The sequence below is a fragment of the Phocoena sinus genome, chromosome 10 (genome assembly GCF_008692025.1).
Source record: "Phocoena sinus isolate mPhoSin1 chromosome 10, mPhoSin1.pri, whole genome shotgun sequence".
In the NCBI taxonomy this organism is placed as follows: Eukaryota; Metazoa; Chordata; class Mammalia; order Artiodactyla; family Phocoenidae; genus Phocoena; species Phocoena sinus.
The window spans coordinates 23,406,381-23,428,049 of NC_045772.1; positions in this window are offsets into that span (position 1 = coordinate 23,406,381).

Below are 21,669 nucleotides of genomic sequence, written 5' to 3' on the forward strand. Positions count from 1 at the left end.
GACATATGGGAACATATGTATATGTATAGCTGATTCACTTTGTTATAAAGCAGAAACTAACACACCATTGTAAAGCAATTATACCCCAATAAAGATGTTTAAAAAAACAAAAAACAAAAAAAAACTCAGTGCAGTCTCATTTAAGCAACATTCGACTTCTGCCAAGCCTCCAGCCCCCGCAGTGTCAGCGTTATTGCTCATACAATTAGAGATGGCTGCCTGTGAGCAGCTCCCTGCAGCAGCCACTCTCCCAAGTTCATCCATTTCTCCTTGCCCAGCATGCCAGCTCCTGGCTCATTTCAGCTTTCATTAGCTTCTGCAGCTTCTGGGTGTGAAGGTGCAGCTCACCTAATCTCCACTGTTCTGGAGTGCAAAATAAAACACCCCTGTCTGTGGGCCCTTGTTCTTGCCACTCAAGTATTTAACTGGAGGGCAAAAAACTTGCTTTCTTAAATGCAGGTCAGTTCCATCAGGAGGGAATTGTCAAAATCCTGATGCTCTCTGCACTACATTTCTCTCTCTGAAAGGGGATGGGATCTATTCCACGCCACCCCCCACATGTTTATGGATAATGAATAAAGATACTTACAGTAGCCTGTTTTGGGGTCAATTTGGACTGATCACTTGGGTGCATGCCTGGCAGATCTGACTGTGAAGACAATGGCAGGACTGGTCTGGGCCAAGTTGTTGCATTATTATGAAGTCACTACCCTCCAGTTGATTTAAATCATTGCTTTAGACTATTATGAATGACTGTCTCATATATCACATATTGGCTTCAGTGAAAACAAATTGGTTTATGTAACTGCAAAGTCCAACTTCTGGCATAGATGGCTCCAGAAGTGCACCTAAGGTGTTCTAGAATCCTTCTGCCCCAGCTCCAGGTCTACTTTCTGCAGGCAGGGTCTTCCTGCATGAAAGCAAAGTGACCATTCAGTAACTCCCAGCTGATGGCCATCCTTTGCAGAGAAGGAATAATTTCTCCAGCTAATGTTCTGTGTCTGTATTCCATCACTCTGGCTTTCACTGCGTGTCCACACATGGGCAGTTGCAGGGGCTAAGATGTGCATCATTCAGATTGGCTAAATCTATGACCTATACCCATCTTTGAAACCAAAGGGGTGAGTTCCACCCTGTGCATATGATCTGAGAGAGGAGGAAAGGTGGTTTCTAAAAGAAAATTGGGGCAGTGTTTCCAGAAACAGGGGAATGGATGCTGGGTAGGAAAAAATGATAGATGTCCACTGCAGTGTGTATAACTAAGTCAGGCCCTGGGCTCCTCAGAGCTTCAGCAACCCGAGTAGCACTGCAATGGGTGCCTTCAAATTTAAATAAGGTAACTTAAATCAGTTCACATGGCACATTTTATAGAAGAGAAAACTGAGTTAATTAGTAGCATGATAAAGTGAAAGAAGTTTGGGCACATAGTAAATGCACAACAAATGGTTGAGATTTTAGTGGTATGTCATCATCTGGATGCTTTTTCATATACACTTCTTTTTTTTTTTTTTTTTTGCGGTACGCAGGCCTCTCACTGTTGTGGCCTCTCCCGTTGCGGAGCACAGGCTCTGGACACGCAGGCTCAGCGGCCATGGCTTACGGGCTCAGCCGCTCCGTGGCATGTGGGATCTTCCCGGACCGGGGCACGAACCCACGTCCCCTGCCTTGGCAGGCGGACTCTCAACCACTGCGCCACCAGGGAAGCCCTCATATACACACATTTTATCACGTGCATTTTGCTTATGATAAAATTCTGAACATATTTAGTGCGTGGTCTTACTCCATAAACAAATTCCACAGCTGCAGTTTAGTGTCCAGGAGTAGATGAGCTCACTAAAATGAGAAGCGGGAAGGATGGATTAGAGAACTTATGGCTTCAAGGGTAGAAAGATTGTGTAGTTGAAGGCAGAGGCTGGAATTGCATGAGAGGTTACAGTCAAAGGGAAATAATTTTTTTTTCCTATGGAAAGGTGTCGGTTGTGCAAGAAATAGTCCTGGGGGACAGAGAGTAAAATCCCACAGAGGTTGTAGACCTGCCTGACTCTTCCTGGAAATTGTTTGAGGGGGCAGGAGGACGCAGGCTTTGTAAATTAATAAATGGGGATCTAAGGCTCCTGGGACCTGTTTTCTTTCAGTTCCTTGGTTAGCCTTTTCCTAGAGGGCAGCAGGTGTTTCTGGTTGGACTTGAATTTTGTAATTAATTCTGAACCAATAACTCCATGATGTTTAGAGGAAGAACTCTTTGCAGGTAAGATAAACCTGGGACTGCTGTTTAGATTTTTTAAAATGGGTACTTTTGCATTTCTTATTGGTAGAGCAGATTTCTAAAAGCTTTTTGTCTCAAAATCTTCTCTTCCCACGTATATCCAGGCCAGCAAATGAGCACTAGCATCTGGGGGCCCAGGGCTGGGAGTTTGCATTATAGAACAGTTGGGAGATCCTTTTCTTATCATTCATCTGTTCATGTCATCTTGATAAAGCATCTCTTCTAGGCAGAGCCAGGACCCTGGTGACACAAGTGAGGCTTCTAGGGCACAACATTTAAGGAAGTGCTCATTCTCAGTGTAGTGAGAGTGGAAGTGTAGAGCTGGTGCCTGAGAGTAATAACAGCCTTAGGTTTTATGCCCAAGGAACCTCCCTTGCTTCACCCCAGTTCTGGCCCTGCTTTTAAGGGCCAAGGTCTGTGTAAGATATCAAGAGATCCAAAGATAAATTGGACGTGATGTCTGATTCCAGCACGTCCCCTGCCTGGGAAGTCCACAGAAGGTGAGGATAAGTCTTGAGAATGATCACGTCCACCTGAAGCTCACAGGGGAAAGATGTAAAAATGAGAAACTTGAAGTTCAAGGGTTCTGAAAACCTCTAGATTGGAGCTGGGGTTGGTAGAGAGAAGCACAGATGTGCTGAGGCTGCTTTCTGACACTTGTCTTGGAGTTGTCCTGGCCAGTTACTGTTTTTAAAGTAAAAAATTAGATGTCATGCTCCTATTAGTATTAGTAGTATTAGTATTCTTGTCTAATAGGACAAACCATATTATAATAAGGGCAACAATAAACATATAACAATAATAGTACTGAAAAATATATATGATATTAGCTGAATGCCTAATTAATGCATTATCCGTTTCGTCCTCACAGCAACCCTTTGAGGTATGTAGTCTCATGATTTCTATTTTATGATTTCTGTTTCTTCAACTGAAGTGCAGAGATGTCAAGTCATCTGCCCAAGGTCAGATAGTGCAGAGTGTCAAGGTCAGGATTCAAACCCAGGCTTGTCCACCATGCCGCCTTGAAGGGTGAGGTAGGCTGGGGTGGTGGGAGATACTACTGGCATTTTCTCCAAACTCCTAATCCTGAATGAACTTTAAAAAATGGCTTATTTAGACTATGGGAAAACCAAATTTCTTTAAAAAGTTTCTCAGCTTTCTGAAGTGACAACTGAGAAGAGAAGTGCAGCCATCTGTACCCTGAAATCCCTCTGCCTGCTTTGCCACATCCTGCCGCTCACCCCTTCCTCTCTCTTCCGCTGCGGCACAGCCGGCCTGGGAGAGAAAATGGAAAGACAGTGGAAATTGCTGTCACTCCCGCCCTGCCCTCAGGGAACAGGAGAGCAGTTATTGCCACGCTGGGTCAGCCAGACAGGCCCTGGATTTCTGTGCTTCTATGGTAATTAGAAAGCAGAATCTTAAGAGCCAATTCTGACTAAGAACTCTGTGTCCAATTTTCTCCTGGCCCTGATTGTGAATGGCCTGATCAATATTAAATCTAATTTACAATGATGGCCCCTGTGAAGCTGGCAAATGTTATGTCAACACACCGTAATGACTTCGGCTTCCTGAGCACACTTGTTAGCGTGGCCCCATCTGCCACGACCACTCTCTTAGCCGCTCCCACCTCTAAAGCCACATCTGTGATAACGTCCCACAGGCTCTCATGCCTTCTTTCCATCAGCAGAGGCCCCAGCCCTGTCAATGCTTGTTGCCTCTTTACTACCTGATGAACTCCAGAAAAGAAGGAGAAAGCAATTAATGTTCTTCCCACAACTGATGAACCAAAGAAAGAAATAATTGGCACTCAGTTCTAATAATGGCAAATTTTATGAAATTTCCATAAATACAATTCAGAAAGGAGCATGGGGATTATTTCTTCACAGGGGGCCCAACTAGTTTGCATTGTTTCATAATGTTTATGTGATTACAATTCCACATCGCCTGCATTTACATCCTGTTGTCTCCAGGGCAGGTTCTTGCAACTGATTTGCGAGGAGCCCAATAAAAGTGCTGTAACAGGAGCAAACTTCCCATTCTGAAGTTTCCTGGCTTTCCTCATCTCAGGGGAGACAGGGGAGCCACTCGGCTGGAGAGAGAGGCACAAAGGAAGGTTCCCAAGGCGTTTCTGAAAGCCAGGAGGCGGATATCAGTCACGCCACCTGCCCTCCTGCCTAAAGCACATCTTGGGCTTGCATTGTTTGTGATAAGAAGTCAAAACTCCTCAGCTCTTTTCTCTTGGGCTCCTTCAGACAGCGCTCACCAGTCCCCCACAGTCTGCTCCAGCCAACAGGCTTCCTTTAGTCCCTCACATTTGCCACACTTCCCCCAACCCAGGGACTCGGCATATACCTTCCATCCGCTCTGCCTGGGAGATTTTTCCCTCTCCTCCTTCCCAAAGAAAGGCTTCCTCACCTTTCACACATCAGACCTCCCAGCAGGTCAGGTTTTCCCTACATTGGCTCCCATTGCCACCTCTCATTTGTCTCACTTGCTTGCAACTTGTTATTTGTTGGTGCGATTATGTGATTAGTGCCTTCCTCTTTATTCAGATGTAAACTTTGTGAGGGGAGGGCCCTGTCTGTCTTAGTCACCAGTGTATCCCCTTTCAGAAGAGCACCCCCTGGAAGTTGAGGATGATGCTGTAGTGGGGCATCATTTCACCTCTGCTGAAGAGAGAATCACTATCCCTGCATTAGTTGAGTATTGGTTTGGCTGCTGTAACAAAGGGAGAACGTAAAAAGGAACTTAAAACAGTGGTTCTCTCTGAGCTTGAGGTGATATGTCTGCTCCATAAGGTCAGGGATCCGAGGTCCTTCTGTCCCTTTCCTTCATTCAACAAAGATCCATTAGGCACCTACTGTGTTCCAGGCATCATTCCAGGCCTTGAAGACATAGCAGTGAACAAAACAGAGGCAATCCCTCTCCTCATGAATCTAATATTCTATTGGGTGTGACCAGGCAGTTGAACATGATGAAAAGTAACATGTTTAACATGCTATATAGTGATACGTGCTATGGGGGAAAAATCAAGCAAGGATGCGGGTAGGAAAAGTTGGGGGGAGTGAGTGCTATTGAAATTCTAGAGAAGGTGTTCAGAGAACATCTCACTGGAAAGGTGGTATTTGAATAAAGACCTGGAGAGGGTGAGGGAGTGAGCCACGTGGAGATCTGGGGAAAGGGTGTCAGTAAGTACAAAGGTCCTGTGGCAAGAGAGTGTCTGGATTGTCCAGGCACAGCAAAGAGGCCAGTGTGGCTACAGTAGAGCGATGGATGGGAGAGTAGTGGGAGCTGAGGTCAGAGAGCTTATGCGTGGCCAGATCACGTAGGACCTTGTAGTCATTTTACGGACGTTGGCTTGTTGTTCTTGTAGGGGAGAAAAATTTGCCACCCCAAAATCTATCTCTTTGGCATGTGGATTATTTCAAGCTAAAAACAATCAAGCCCCAAAAGACTTAGGCAGAACTTTGGACCTTCCTCTTAACTGCATAAAAGAATTTAGGTAGATGAGCTGTTCCATGAAGGGAGCTATTGCCACAAGGCCCTTCTTTGTTTTTGTTTCTTAAACCATTTTAAAAAATTGAAGTATAGTTAATTGACAATGTTGTGTTAGTTTCAGGTGTATAGCAAAGTGATTCAGCTTTATACCATGGTTTCCCCTCTATAGTGGTTTAAAAAAAGTGCTTTTGACATCTCCAAATCAAACCACGACTTGGAGCCATGCTGTATTCTTTGATAGCTAATGTTGAATGAATCAGTAGACTCTGAGCAGCTGCCTTGTTTCCTAATCTTTAGAATCTCAGGGTCAGGCTGTCAGTTCTTAACCCTTTACAACATCTGTCCTAGCTTGAACATCTTCAGTGGTAGGGGACTCATCATCTTATGCAATGATCTGTTCCATTGTCATATACCACAGATGATTAGAATAATTTTTTCTTGAGCCACTTTTTGTTTCTTCCAATAGATCCAGGTTTTCCTCAGTATAACCAATACAGCATAAGTTTAATTACTCTCCCCCATGATCACTTTTCTCCTGGGAAAGGGAAGAGAGACCCAGAGTTGGCCCCTCCAAAGTCCCTGTTGTGCCATGGTGATCAGAGAGCTCCAGGATGGAGAGATTTTTACTTGGGACACCGATCCTCACCATTAGGTCAGCTCTGAAAGTGAAGCAGGGCAAGTGAGTGGCTTAAACTGATGTCACCCACTTGCTCTCTGTTTTTGGGCATGTCACCTAATAATAATAGTTAATAATTTCTACAGATTAGGGAATACTTAGTATAATAGAAACTGTGATCAGACATTTACATACATTTTCTTATTTAATCCTCATATAACACTAATGGTATTATTATTCTCATTTTACAGATGAAGCTAAAGTTCAGAGAAATTAGATAACCTACTCAAGGTCCCTGTGATATTGTATCTGTGTTTTGAACTCCTACACTGATCCTCCTCCCTTAACCTGCTCATGAAACACTGAATAACCCTTATAACCAAGGCCGCCCAAGGTAAAATGGCCAGTGTGGGTCCTGAAAATCCAACAGACCTCCAAGGACAAAGCAAAGGTTGAGACCATAGTCATCAGCAGGAAACAGGAGAAAACCCAAGCCAAGGTCAGTGAGGGCTGCTGCGACCATGATGTAGGTAATGGTGAGTGCCCCAAGAAACGGGTAGCTTGAGATGCCACGAAGCTCTGGTAATAAGCAAAAGAAAGGGGGTAAGACCTATATTCTTAAAAGGACATAAGTGCTATAGAGATTATAATACCCTCTGCCAAATCAGTTCAAAGTGAAAACAAGAGAAACACCAAAAATAAATGTAAACATTGCAAAGTTCAATAAGGTCTTTTTTTTTTTTTTCTGTGCCTGAAAACACATTGTAGAACACTGGTGGATACTCAGCAGAGATGACATGCATTTGTTGACTTATAGGAGCCACAGAACAAGCAGGTTGTGGTGGGAGAACATCGCTAAAGGAAGCGAGACAAGATAAGAGCTCAGTTACCATTACTGGGATGTAAGGATGGCCTGTGTTTGTTAAGATTTGGGGGATAAGGGGAACTGGATTGGCCATAGGGTCCAAAAGTGAGGCTGAATTTACAGAATGTTTGAGTGACTTCATCATTGAAGCATGGGGGGCTTAGGAATCCTGGGAGACAAGTATACCTTTGGGTGTTGATCTAGATTGCTCTGAAGTTACCCAGCAGAAGAACCTGATTTCAGTGATTTTAGGATGACATAGATTATTAGACACTTCTTGATTTAATAATAGCATTTTAGAAAAAAGGAAATACTACAATCATTGTACACGTTGCTTTTTTAGGCATGTCAAGAATTCAAACATGTTAAAATATAAAAACAAAAATTTAGTAAGTGCTATAGTAAATGTAGTAAATAGAAGTCTAGCTCAGCTACATGGTGAAAGATTAAGACCAGAATTTTTTTAAAAAGTGGGTGAGGAGAAGCCTAATTATTGAATACAGTAGGGAAAAGAAGCACATGGCACCAACTCTTCCTTTTTCATTGTTTTATTTATGTTTCCAGTCGGAACATTCTTCTTAGGGCAGATGTGTTTGATGGTGGACAGGATGGTAGAGCCTTCTCTTGAGCATCATGGTTAATGGCCCTGTGTTTTGGGTTGGATGTCAAGACATCGTCTGAACCAGATGGATGTGTCAAGTTTGGAGGTCTAACAGAGCAGGACAGGCCCACGGGATTCTGGGCTTTATTCAGAAGTGGGGTTATATCTTCAGCTCCACTCAGAAAACTGGGGGGCTTAATCACTGCAGGCTCATTGCTTTAGGTTGCTTATGGTGACAAAACTGAGCTAATGCTTGGAGGGCATCTGGGTTTTCTACCCGGTGTAATAAGTCTGAAGCCTTCCAAAAAGCTTGGAGCTTACTGAGTGGAAACCACTGACATGGATTCTCCGTTTCTGAAGATTCCAAAGGGGAGAGGGAGAGAGAGTGACATGAGAACAGGAGATGGAAATGGGAAAGTAAAGCTTTACCAGGAGGGCATGGCAGTTACCACCACTTCCATTTTATCTCAAACCTAAGATAAACACACTCTAATCAAACAGAAAGTGTGTCAGTGGAAGTACCACTCTGACACTATCCCCTTCCTAAGGTTACTTCAGAGATAGAAAAGTTCCAAGCAGATTATTGGTATGTGGCCCTGAGGACCTTAAACTACAAACAGAAAACTTAACTAGTACAATAATACTGTATTATATTTTCATTTCACATGGTTCAGTTTTCTTAATATCAATAGCATAAATTTCAATTATCATAAAATTAGTGACTGGGCAGGAAACATATCTCTGCAAGAAAATGTTGCAATAATTGTTAATATAAGGGGGGCGGTGGTCTCAAGCTCTTCTGTGGGACTAAAAGTGGCCTTCCCTTCAGTGATGTACATGCTAAGCAGATTTCCTTTTTTTTTTTTTTAACATCTTTATTGGGGTATAATTGCTTTACAATGGTGTGTTAGTTTCTGCTTTATAACAAAGTGAATCAGTTATACATATACATATGTTCCCATATCTCTTCCCTCTTGCGTCTCCCTCCCTCCCACCCTCCCTATCCCACCCCTCCAGGGGGTCACAAAGCACCGAGCTGATATCCCTGTGCCTCCTTCTTTTCTAATGAGATAAATTTAAACCTAATTAAAATAGGGAAACTTCACTTCATGTCATAGTTGAGACACTGAACATGTGTGAGGAGTGCCGTGGAGGGGGTGGGCTGCTTTTTTACAGTAGAGGAGTCGAGATTTGCTGGATGAAGTTGAGTGTTTTAGTCTATTTTTAGTGTTTTGATGAACATTCTCATCAAATGGGTCTCCGAGAGTCTGCGGCAAAGTTACCTCAAAGCCAAAATGCCGAGGTAAGGCATGGGATTATGGAGAGGGTGCTTTGAGGTCCTGGCATTATAGTCGTCACAGAAAAACAAGCAAGACTTTCAGTAACAAACCAATAACTTTCTGGAACCTTCAACGTTTTAATTAAGAGAGAGAAATAAAGGAGCACAAAGTACTGAAGGAAGAAGAGAGCATGGAAAGAACAGGGAATATATATGTGAGCTGAGCAAAGAACAGATAAAAATAATTCTTAGGTTTTCCTACTTTTAAGTTAGGAGCAAAATCTGTAAAATGACAAAATTTCTTGTTCTTTTTGGAAGTGCAATCAGATGTCTGTTTTTGCTGACTAACATCACAAGTGTCTCATTGTATATTTCACAAGGTCTCTAAAATTCTTCTCTAATTCAAGGTAAGACATAGGAGACCCACAAGCTGTTCTTGATGGGGATTCAAAGAAGCTGTGCACCTATTCAAAATACAACGAGCTTAGGCAGAACCCTGTGCTACAATATCAATTATACTGACTGAAAAGCATTTCTGCCCCCTTTTTGTGTGTCTTTTTGGAATAAGAATGTACGTTGCCCTTATTAATCCTACGGAATTACATTTTCCCTGCTCCTTAGGAAATCAAGCAAATGCAGACAGTTTCCGCAAGTTAACAAAAAAATCTAATTTCCACTTGAGCAGCTTTGAGGTTAGGTCAGCAGAAAAAAAAAAAACTGCAGTAGCTTGTGTTGATGAATATTTTATAAGCTGTACCATCTAATAAAAGATGTATTTAAAAATGGGCAGGATGCTGGTTAAGAAAATGTCCTATTATCTAATTATTATGAAGATAAATTTGGGTATTGGGTGTGATGAAAGAATAAACCAGACCACAGACAAGTTCAATTTTGGGTCTTTAGACACTTTTTGTTCTGCTTCACCACAGATCTTCCATCATGGCTGTAACTGCCGACTTGTACAATCAGTGAGACAACGGGGGTGGTTACAGAGCTTGACCCATGTGGAGATTATTTAGTGGCCTCAATGGACAAGAGAAATCTTTAAGCTTCTAATTAGCACACCCGGTCTATGAAATTGCAAACCTCATTATTTGAGTCAGGGTCAGAAAAGTACAGGCCAATATAATCCCCATATGACATCTTGGCAGTATTTGGAGAGTCTTACCCCCAGAGTTCAGAATTACACTCTTCATGATCTATAATAATAATAATGACAATGATGGTGACAACAACAACAACCCTAAAATAGCAGCAATCATTTATTGAGCACTTACTATGTACCAGGCATGATGCTAAGTGCCTTACCTGCACCATCTCTTCCAATCCTCACAATAACTCCATGAGATAGGTACTATTATCATGCTTATTTGATAGCTAAGGAAAATGAGACTTATAGATGCTTAGTTAGCAAGTGATTGAGTTGACTCCAAAGCCAACAGGCTTTGCTGGAATGGATGCCCACAATCCCACCCCTTGTCTCAAACCATAGTTTTTTGAAGGGTCCAATGGAAAGATAACGAATGCTCATAAAAGAAACTATTACACTAACTTTGCCATCAGCTGCACACTCCTTAGGTCTTTTAAGAGAAGCCACACCGGATCTTTCTAGCCAGTGGTGTTAGGTGTCCTGAGTTCCAGCACCAGCTCCATCCATAACAAGCTGTGTGACCTTGTCAAATCACTTCACCTCTCTCATTCTTAGTGGCTTATTCTTGAAAGTGATGATTGTAATATTTGCTCTTTCTCTTTTCAGGGTTGTGCTGAGGAACAAATGTGATAATGTACCTGAAAGCTCTTGGAAGAGCTTCAAGTGTTATGTAAATGAAAGGTAGTAATTAAAAATCTCCAGAGAAGGGCAGCCTATCTTAGTCATCAATTATCATGTTTTCTTCCTTGTCAGGAAACCTGAATTTTTCATGCTTCTTGGGGGTATAGATAGCTCTGTGCAAAATTTTTGTTTGGGAAATGTGTGAAGAAAAGGATCATCCTGACAGCTCAAAACTTATTTATGATAAGAAATAACCACATGTAGGGCTTCCCTGGTGGCACAGTGGTTGAGAGTCTGCCTGCCGATGCAGGGGACACAGGTTCGTGCCCCAGTCCGGGAAGATCCCACATGCCGCGGAGTGGCTAAGGCCCGTGAGCCATGGCCATTGAGCCTGCGCGTCCGGAGCCTGTGCTCCGCAATGGGAGAGGCCACAACAGTGAGAGGCCCACATACCGCAAAAAAAAAAAAAAAGAAAGAAATAACCACATGTAAATTGATGAAACCAAAGACAGATGCATTCTCATGTGAAATTATGAAAATTCATACCTCAATTTATTGGTTTTTCATTATAAGAATACTGAATATTTAACTGTCATAACACGTAAAACCCAACTCCTTAAATAAGAAAGTGGTATAGGAATTGAATTCTTATTGAGAAAAACAGAAAAAGACTTTGGGGGAAAAACATGAAAAATATGAACAACAGAAAGCTTGGCAAGTTCCTAAGCTCTGGAAACTTGGATGTGAGGATGTACCTGAGAAGTTTGAATCCACTCTTTGCTCATGTTAGATTTTTGATGAAATTCAGTTATATTCCTGAATGGAAACCAAAACTAAACTAAGAAGGAGTATTACTTCCAAGATGGTGGAATGGCATTGTAGAACATCTCAGGCTAAAGCTTCAGGAAGATCTGGGCAGTAATTCCAACTCTGCTGCTTACAAGCTGCTAATTAACCTCTCTGAGCTTCTGTTTCTACACAGCTACTGCATGTAAACCACCTAATGTCCTAGGCATTATGTTACTAGACAGACCAACACTGTAACCTGAGTAATGAAGACTTAGCCAATGTAGTATTCATGTCTAAATGCCATGGAGGTTCTGAATTCTTCCTCACTTAACTTTGCTCAGCACAGAGAAATACGGGCATATACTAGTCTGAGCTTTATCTCATCATGTTTTTCTTGCCAAAAGTACTCAAGGAAAGCAAATTGGACTGATTGGGTTCTTGAGAAGTTGAAATCAGATAAAGGCAAGACAACACCTGGCAAATCAGGATATGACAGGGAAGGAACTCCAGAGTTCATCATTTTAAATGTGTTGAGGCATACTGAATGAGTCTCAAATGACTGGGAAGGTTAGATCTTTCACAGATAGCATGGTATTGAAGTTAAAGCATATGCATGTCCTTAATGGGCTTAGAGGAAACTGTGTGTACCAGGGAGGTGCCAGGGAGGATATAATCTTTGATTTACAGCTGTCCAAAACTTACCAAAAACTTGACTTAAATAATGTTTATGTGATTGGAAAGTCTAAATTCTACAATTTATTCTCAGATTTAAGCTGGACCATCAGAGAGCCTTAACTTAGACCAGTTGACCTCCTCATAAAGTTTGGTTTTAGTTTAGCATCATGCTATAGACATCTAATGGAGAGTGTTAACAGACATAGCCCTTGAAATACACCACTATATTGGTGGTAGGAATCCTGTCCTTCCCAGAGGTCAGCCTGACTGTATTCTTGCAACTCTCAGATCTCTTTTCTGTACTGTGAGCAGAGAGATTTTTCTAATAATTGGGTATAATCTTGTTATTCCCCTACACAATAATCTTAGCTGGTTCTAGACTAACTGCAGAACCAAATTCCAAGTTTCTTTTCAAAGCATTCAAGGTCCTTCTTGAAGTGGCTTCATGTTACCTGCCTAGCCTTACCCCTTCCCTCTAGCGTCTTGAACCTCTGCTCTGGCAATACTGAATGTGCAAACACTGTACCTTCAGCTTGCAGTTTCCTCCCATGTTTGTCTTCTGAATTACTCATTCTTGAAGCCTCAACTCAGCATCCTCTGTAGGTTGTTGACTCCCCCAAGTTGACTTTAGAGCTTCTTGTCTTGCTTCAGTCTCAAAGCAACGCTTTTACTGTTTTGTAATTGCGTTTTTGTTTCGTTTCACTTTGTTGATCTGTCTCCCTTCTAAACGGTAAACCCTTGGAAAGCAGGATTGGTTTCCCATTCATATCCATAACTCCAGTGCCCATTGTTACTGCCTGTTTTCTCCCTGTCACAAGCAAGCTGCCACCTTGCCCTCTTTCTTTTTTCTTCTGGTCCTCATCTTAAAATGGCTTGTTAATATTCTCAGTCGAGGGGTGGGAACAGTTGAAAGACCAGATTTGACACATTCTGAACTATTTTTTGGAAGAGGGTGCAGTCCTCTGATGGAAGTACTTGTCCAAAATTCACCTCCGTTCTGATATTGTGTGTGACATTTCCTATCATGTAGAACATGATTAGCTGTCTTTTCAAGTGCTTCTTTAGGCCAAGTCTATTAATGAGATTTTGTTTAGTCCAGTGTGAGACAGAGCCAAGCATGTTTGCTCACAGATGCGCATTAAAAGAACAGGGTTTGACTGGTATGTGGCAGCCCAATCTTTAGGGCTGAGGTAATTTTCCAAAGCCGATTTTCTTAGTGTTCAGCAAAGTGGAATGTAATTTTAATTTGCAAGGAGAACTTTGGCTTCCATAAAACATAGCTATCAGCTTTTTCTCAAAGCATTTCTTCACATTGATGCCAGGGAGGTCAGAATGGAATAGTTAGAGATACAAACCAATTTAATAAAAAGGAGGCTTTGAACAAATTAAAAAGTCTGTCCTGAAATTTCATTTTACAAAAGGGGGAGCAAAAATTCACAAGTGTTCTTGTTTAATGATGTCCGAATGCTCATTTACTATGAATGTAAGAGCAAAACATCACAGGCATATATATTTTAAGATATTACCAAGCCAATTTGAATAAAATTTTAGCTCACCAAGAAGCCAAAGGCATCAAAGATGTTTATCTCCTTGCTGAAGATACTTTAAGTGGAGGGTTCAAATGGGTAAAACTTTTTAATTGGTTCACTTCCACAGCAGAACCCATGAAAAGTTTATGGGGGCAACAGTTCAATAAGCACAGCTGCATCAGACTAGAGCATCAACTGTTCATGATTCAGCTTGCCAGCCAGATATGCAGACACGTCAGAATGAGATAGGAAAGTTCACCAATTGGGTAGATTTTCATTAACCATTCATTTCTTTTTGTAAAGGTGAGGGCCATATAAATAATTCTCTCACCTCAGTCTTCCTTCGTAAAAAATAACGTGTAAGTCAGTGTACTATTTAGGTACCCAATGTAATAGGAAGCTGATTGATTCCAATGCAAATGAATGTACTATACAATAAACTCATGGATGATATGATTCTCCATTCCCTGCCCTTTTTTTTCCTTCCTCCAATCCTACGGTTCTTCTGAAATGTCAGTAGAAGGGATCACAGGGATAGAAGAGGGCATAGAGTTCTCATTTCTGATTCTTCCCTGGGACATTTATTTGTAAGGACAGAGTTGGGAGGAATAGTTTAGGGATACTTAGCCATGTAAACAAAAAGGATCAAGGGCCGGGCCTCCTGATGGAATTGAGGGCTTTATTGACTTTACAAATGGTAGTAGAACTCAGATCCAGGGAGACATTGTTTTCCTACAGAATAACCTTGGGAACATGAGTTGTTGATTTTTTTCTACTATTTTTTTTTTAAACAGAGAGGGAAAACAAAGTAATAGAACTAGAATATGAAAAGCTTGGCATTATAAAAATCAACAGACATTAGGTAGAACTTGGGAGCAGTATTCCTTCTAACAATTAGGACTACCTGAAGACAGCTATTGTTATGTCTCCTTCACCTTGGAGGTCCAGCTGTTTAGGGGTTGGGACAAAGGTGACTTTGACCTGCTGGTACCATTAGCCCAAGAGGATTGGAGCTTTGCTGGAAGGATAGGGGCAAGAGTGGGTCTCAGTGTTGTGGATGAAAAATGTTGCCTGCCATGTCAGTTAATAAATGATGCTGCTGCCATCAGACCATCAGCCACTGCAGCCATCCCCGACTGTGCACCCTGAGGAGATCCAGGATGGAGAAAAACAGGATACTAGCCCTAGATTGTTTGGGTGCATATCAAAGGAATGATTTCAGTGAGCCCAGACTCTTGTATCTTCCCATATACAGAAAAGTACTAAATTCGTTAACTTGAGATGTCTGGCTTTTCTTTAATTAACAATAATCTTTTGATGTTCAGACTACCTCGTTTTTGTTGCAGACTCCAATGTACCTTCCTTACCTCTTCAGAACAGTCCCTCAGTGGCTGAGAGCCTGTCTCCCGAGCTTAAATCCTCAATATGTTGGCCGAATAAAATGTAATTCTCAACTTGTACGTTGTTCATTTTTTTCAGTCAACAGTTTTAAGGTTAATAGATATCAGAATCAGTATCTCCCTTAGATTACATCAATATCCACAGCCCACAGACTTTATCACATGACTTTTTTCTTTTGAGTGTAATAAGGGATTCTGATGAGTATTATGAGAAGTTTAGATGAGGATTGATTTCTCTGTCTCACACCCTGCTCGGCTGCTGGGGTTTCTCAGAGAATTGCCTACTTGTGTCCAGTACACAATGTCACAAAATGTGTTATGTTTGAGAAATGTGCTAAGAAGTGATGCAGTGGAGATTAAGAGACTCCTGCTGCTTCCTATCCTAGACCACCTGCCGTGGGGGTGAGGTGAGCACGGCAGGACTATCCTACTCTGCAAGGAGAGGCCGAGGTTTGGAGGGTATTTATTGTGCATTATAATTAATAAAGATTATAATCATCACAACCCAAATAATTAGCATTTATTGAACACCTATGGTGTGCTTAGCTCTTTGCTGGGAGTTTACATATAACATCACATAATTATATTGAATCCTTATGATCACCCCGAGAGGTCAGCATCACAAACCTCACTGTATAGAAAAGTGAGGTTCAGAGATCTTAAGTACTGTGTCCAAATCACACCTGAGTAGAGGGGAAGCAGGGATTTGTCAGGGAAGAAGACATTTTCCTCTACTCTTCTAGCTTCTTCTGGCTGGGCCCTGTGGAGACAATGGGATACAGAGAGGACTCTGACCATCTTTTTTTAAAGATGTTCTACTGTTTATTTAATCACTCTCTTTTTCTGCGTTTCTTTTTTTAAATTAAATTTAACTGTTTATTTTATATTGGAGTAAATATAGTTGATTTACAGTGTTTTAGTTTCAGGTGTACGGCACAGTGATTCAGTTATACATATACATATATCCATTCTTTTTCAGATTCTTTTCGCATATAGATTATTACAGAATATTGTGTAGAGTTCCCTGTGCTATACAGTAGTAGGTCCTTGTTGATTATCTGTTTCGTATATAGTAGTGGGTACATGTTAATCCCAAACTCCTAATTTATCCCCCCCCATTTCCCCTTTGGTAACCATAAGTTTGTTTTCGAAGTCTGTGAGTCTGTTTTTGTTTTGTAAATAAGTTCATTTATATAATTTTTTTTGATTCCACATATAAGTGATGTCATGATATTTGTCTTTGTCTGACTTACTTCACTTAGTATGATAATCTCTGCGTCTGTCCATGTTGCTGCAAATGGCATTATTTCATTCTTTTTATGGCTGAGTAATATTCCATTGTATATATGTACCACATCTTCTTTATCCATTGAGAGGACTCTGATCTTAAGGCCCTGTTTCCTCCACCACACTAGCCCATATTCTTTGCAGGTATCTCTGGTGATAGCTCTATTCCAGCAATAGGCCTGTTACGGAGCAAGGCTCCCTGCCCAATGAAGCACATAGAAGCCAATACTACGGCACAGGCTTTTGAGAAAAGAAAGAGCTTTATTAAGAGGTTGATGGGCCTTAGGAGGCACGGCTCAAATCTGTCTCCCCAGTTCAGGGTTTGGAGCAGAAATTTAAGGGGTAAGGGATTTTCAAACTTGGAAGCTGATTCGCTAGTCTAGAATCAGTCCATATAATCTACTCGTGCTGCTAGAAGCCACATTTTCCTTATTGAAGGACTTCTCTCTTTGTAAAAGGCCCAGGTGGCAACGTTTCTATTCTTTGAGTTCTGTATACTGGAGATTCTTGATTCCGGCTTTATCTGGGAGACATGGGTTCCCATCTTGCACATGTGCAGTGCTGTCTTTGTAAAATAACTCTAGGTTTGGTTAATCAACAACCTATTTAAGGAGGCAAAACCAGTTTTAGCTGGTCAGTGTTTTATGTGAAGTTTCAGGCCCTGTATCTAAATTTTTTTTGGCAGTTTTGGGGAAGGTCAGAGTTTCTTCCTGAGTCATTTGGGCCTTGATTGTTTTCGGCTAAAATAATTTGCATGCTAAAGAGATGCGTTTTAGGGTGGTAAGTTCTGCTTCCCTACAGATTCAAGCTGAGCCTGTCAGCATTCTGCCTCACAGTGCTGCAGGGAGCCCATGCTCCCTTGGCTCTCTTGGAGGCACCAGCACGGAAGTTACTTGACCTGCTGGTGGCTTCCTGCAGCGCTCTGTCCTCGGGTGTTCTCTGGCTGCTGAAATGTGTTTGGTTAGGACACTGGGTAGGCCAGAAGTGCTAAGGGGTTCATGCCTCAGGAGCAACCCTTAACCACTGAGGTTTAGAAACGGACAGATTAATACCCTGTTTCCTTGCCCTTCAGCAATTTTCAGGTCTTTTCTACACAACTGCTCAGAGAGTTCCCCGTAGGATAGAGTCTGGGTTGCCCACAGAGTAATCCCTCATTAACCCACCTTTCACAGTCTTCCTAGCTTCCCCTTCTTGCTCATGGTGTTTCCTGAGATCACCTCCCCAATATTCCCTTCACCCAAGATCCAAATTAAGACAACTAGGTACCCCTCAGGGGGTCTTCTGTCTGCTGGTTAATGACAGAATCATGCATTATTTAGAATGAAAAATTAAGACGGATGAGAAAGACTCATTGTATATGTCTAAAGACACTGGGAACTCTGAAACATAGCTGTCACTTTTGTGCACAGACAGGACAGAGTTTTAGAACAGCTCAGACGTTTCCCCGCTTTCAGTGCAGTGGCTGCGTGAAAAAAATATATTTTCCCAAGTGTTTACGCATGTCTCTAAGCCAACAGATTTCAGAATTAGGCTTTCAAGTTGGCTAATAATGTGGGAGTAGCTTAGTAATAAAGTTTAAACATAACCATGTGCCACAGAAATTCTGCCCCAAACCAAAGAAACTGAATTAGAAATATGAAGAAAAATGAGCTTGCTACGTCTCATTAAGGATGTATACTGCTAGACTTGCATTTTTGTTTAATACTCAAATGCTGCCACATTATAGCTGAGTCATGACTTTAACTTCCTTTAACAAATTAAAATGAGACTGGGTAAACAGACATCTAGAATACCAGGCAAGCATTAACGAGAGTCTGAAAATGGTGCCGGCGATCAGTTAAACCTTGCCTATGGAGCACTGTGCTGTGAACATCCAGTTTCCTTCTGATTCTTTGAATTTGTCATTTTTATCAAGTAGCGTAAATTTAAGTGATTTTTCATTAGTTGGGATAGATGGGTATATATGTAGGGAAGAAAAATTGGTTAAAAAAGATCACAGGTATATAGAAATGACACCAGTGTCCTGCTGATAATGAAAAAAGAAATAACTTCTTCCATGATTCCTAGTTTCCTATCATTATCAGAGAAGGAATATTGCCAGCATTCAGCATCATATTCCAAATAGGACTTAATCCTCTACTGATGAGATAATAGTTCATTTACATCCAAGATTATAATGCAGTTTAGAATCATCCTTTTCCTTTCAATTTGCTTTCCCCTTCCAATATCATCAGATTCACAGTTAGTTATAAAGGAGATTTATGATTTTAAAACATCATCTTATTTTCTTTCTGTCTGCTAACGAGTTGTATAAAATAAGTATGATTTTCCTAATATTCGTTTTGAGTGTCAGAACTATACAATTTAGCAAGGAGCATCAAAGCACTATTAATGCTGCAATTTAGTGACAAAACACCTCTCAATTTTCAAGTGCCTCTTGCTATATTTCTTCATTTCAAAGGATTTATTGTGTTATTTCCTTGGCTGTAATGGTTGGGTCCTAGTGTAATAGGCTTATTTTGATAAGCCTATTTCCACAGTTTATTTCAATAACGGCTAACTCTACCTTTGAATGATGGTCAGGAAACAGGAAAAAAGTGGGTATCCTATCTCGCCTTTTCCTTCTCAGCACCTTCAAGGGATCATTTCATCATTGATGAGAACGTGCAGTATCTGAATACTGACTTGGAAGAGAGTCCTTCCTTCCTCCATTTGAGGAAAACTGTGACTCCCTGGCTGTCCACTCTAGTTTTTAAAAATGTTCAAACAACCCCAAAGCAAACTACAAAAGCCTGAACTTCTAAGATGTAAATTTCAGTAATGACATGGATCAGAAACAAGTGGTGGACACACAAGCCTACCTCTCACACTAGGCAATTAAGCAAATCCAGTGCGTGGGGTGCTGTGATTGCTCTCTAATTACTGGCTAAATTGGAATTTGGATATAAGTGAAGGATAAACACCACGTGCTAGAATTCCTACTTCTTCATAGTTTTCCAAGTAACACTATTCCCGGCCCTGTGAATCTCTTAGGATTTTACTAGAATGTGATCACACCGTAGGCAGAGATACAATAAATAATGCAGGCCTTTGTAACTGGAAAACAGATGCAGTGTGTCCATGGAGGAACATATGTTCTAGACTTACTTGAGGGTAGGACAGAGAGATGTTAAACTGAAGCATTGAAGGTGGTGTTTCCTACTACCTGGCTTTATGAGCTTTATGCTTATGCCCTGGGGAGTTTCAGTGAACTGTATATGTCTATCTCAGGAAGACCAAGTATAAATCTCTCAGCCCTGTTGCAGTTGGCAGACCCCTAAATATTACTTCTATTTTCATACACCCAAATTTTAGAGAAGTCATGATTCTACAAGCAACAAAATTAGGTATTTAAGGATTCTTTAAATAAACTGGACATCTGTGTCCAATTATTTAATTGAACATCCATTTCTTTTTAAAATAAATAAGATCATAAAGAAAATCAAGACCATCTGAAAGAATGTGTTAACAAAGAAAAAACTGAATGCTCAGATGCAAGTCATTTCTCCACATTCAATTTGTTTTTGAAATGTCATTGATCAGAAATAATAGTGTTCTCAGAACCAATGGTAGTAACTTCACCTGGCCTGGTGGCTCAGAAACAGTCTTTAGGAGAACCAAGCATCATCGGGATGCAGGAGGAGAGTCTTCATCCTACGAATTCACTCTTTGTGGTCAGTGGAAGTAGCCTCCTAACTGGTTGTCCATCTTCTACCCTTGACCCCCAGCCTAGTCTCAACAAAGCAGCCAGTGGTGATCCATTTAATAACATCAGACCATGTCATCCTGCTACTCAAAACATCCAAATGGCAGTCCATTTCACTTGGAGTGAAAGCCAGTAGGCATGTGAGCTCCTTTCCAAGTTACTGCAGGGAAAATTTTACCAAATGTTTTGTGGATACATGTCACATGATCTCCAGCTTTCCAACCTGAGTTAGTTGTTTATTTCTCTTCTATTCAAAATCCAGCTGTTAATCAATGACATATATTTTAAGTTTTTGATGACAACATTCAACTTTTATCCTATATTATCAATAGTTAATGTAACAGTAGTTGCTATAAGAGATAAATTTGAAATCTCTGTGACTCAGCACAGTACAAGCTTACTTTTTTTTTTTTTTGGTCATGCTTCACGGCTTGCAGGATCTCAGTTCCCTGACCTGGGCTTGAACCCAGGACACGGCAGTGAAAGCCCAGAATCCTGACCACTAGGCCACCAGGGAAATCCCCAAGCTTACTTCTTATTGCCATAATCCTTTGGGCCTGTTCCTCGTTGGTCAGCCTTCCACATGGTCAGTCAGGAACGCAGGCTTCTCCACTCTTGTGGCTCCTCCCTGCTCTAGGTTCTTGGAGCCTCTCCATTTAGTCAGGCTATGAGGAAAGAAAGTTGGAGGATTTTGCTGCAATATTTTGGCCAAAACTCACTGGCTAAAACTCAGGCACTTGGTTACGCTTGGCTACAAAGGATGTTGGAAAATGCACTGTGTGCCCAAGAGGAAGAGGAAATAGGTTTGTTGATTAGCTAGTAGGCTCCGCCATACCTATCTGCCACTCTTTCCCTTAGTTAGTAAATCATATAGACTATATGTTATTTTTTATTTCCTGGTTGTTTAGGTCTTGCTCATAAATGCTCATCATGATTGGATATTGTGATATATTCTTCTTGGGTAGGCAGCAGAGGGGAAGGAGCAAGTCTCTGGGTTTATGTTAATCTGGGCACTTACTAGCTGTGTGCCTTTGGCTAAGTTATTTAACCTCTGTGATCATTAGCTTCACCTGTCCAAGAAGATATAAAATGCCAGCTTCATGACATGACTGAAAAAGAAATATATCAGAGAGCAGAACAGCAGAGGTTAAGAGCACAGATCCTGGAGCCAGCCTGCTTGGGTTTGAATCCTAGCTGTGTCAGCTTCAGTTTCCTCATCTGTAAAATGGGGATCATAATATCACCTGCCTTACAGAAGTTTTGGAGGAAATCAAATGAGTTAATATATGTAAGGCACTTAGAATGGTGCATGAAACATAGAGTGTTAGCTCTCATTTGAGAGTATTTG